The following is a 755-nucleotide window of genomic DNA, read 5'->3' on the forward strand; positions in this document are numbered from 1 at the left end:
GCCATTCGAAGGGATAATAGATGAATACGTGTCAGCTCCAAAATTTCTTGATACTTCCTCTTTGAATAAAAACTGATTTTTTAAAGGCTTCCGTGTTGAATTAGTAAAAAAAGCGCGAGGCCCTGCAACGGCAGAGCCCCACGAAGTAAAATTAATAGAAAGTTCAAATATTATAACGACTTAAATTAGGGTTAAATTATAAAAACAAACTTTAACAACCAAGGCTTAGCAGTAACCGTGGAGCTAGAATGAAAAACGACCTCTCTCCACGAAAAACAGATCTCCTCGACAGGCGCTTTAACCAACTAAGCCACGACGCTACGAATGACCCGGTTGAATCACAGATTTAATAAAAATGTCAAGCGAAAATTATAGAAGACCTAAAACCCTGAAGGCACCGCCGAGATTCGAACTCAAGATCTCCTGTTTACTGGACAGGCGCTTTCACTAACTAAGCCACGGCGCCACGATTGAAGCAGTTGACACGCAGATCTAAAAAAGTGTCAAGCGAATATTATAGAAAACGCAACCCTGAAAGCATCGCTGAGATTTGAACTCAGGATCTCCTGTTTACTAGACAGGTGATTTAACCAACTAACGCACATCGCCGCAGTTCATACGATTGAATCACAGATTTGAAAAAAATGTCAAGCGAAGATACTAGAAATCCTATAACCCTGAAGGCATCGCCGAGATTCAAACTCAGGATCTCCTGTTTACTAGACAGGCGCTTTAACCAACTAAGCCACGGCGCC

At 41.6% G+C, this 755-nt stretch overlaps 1 non-coding gene across 1 annotated transcript; it reads right to left on the minus strand.

Moving 5' to 3' along the window:
- Positions 1-681: 681 nt before the first annotated feature.
- TRNAT-AGU (transfer RNA threonine (anticodon AGU)) lies at positions 682-755 on the minus strand. Its single transcript has one exon. It is a non-coding gene; the product is annotated as a tRNA-Thr (tRNA).

Source organism: Leiobunum rupestre, chromosome 7, assembly GCF_980474605.1.
Source record: "Leiobunum rupestre chromosome 7, qqLeiRupe1.1.hap1, whole genome shotgun sequence".
Classification (NCBI taxonomy): Eukaryota; Metazoa; Arthropoda; class Arachnida; order Opiliones; family Sclerosomatidae; genus Leiobunum; species Leiobunum rupestre.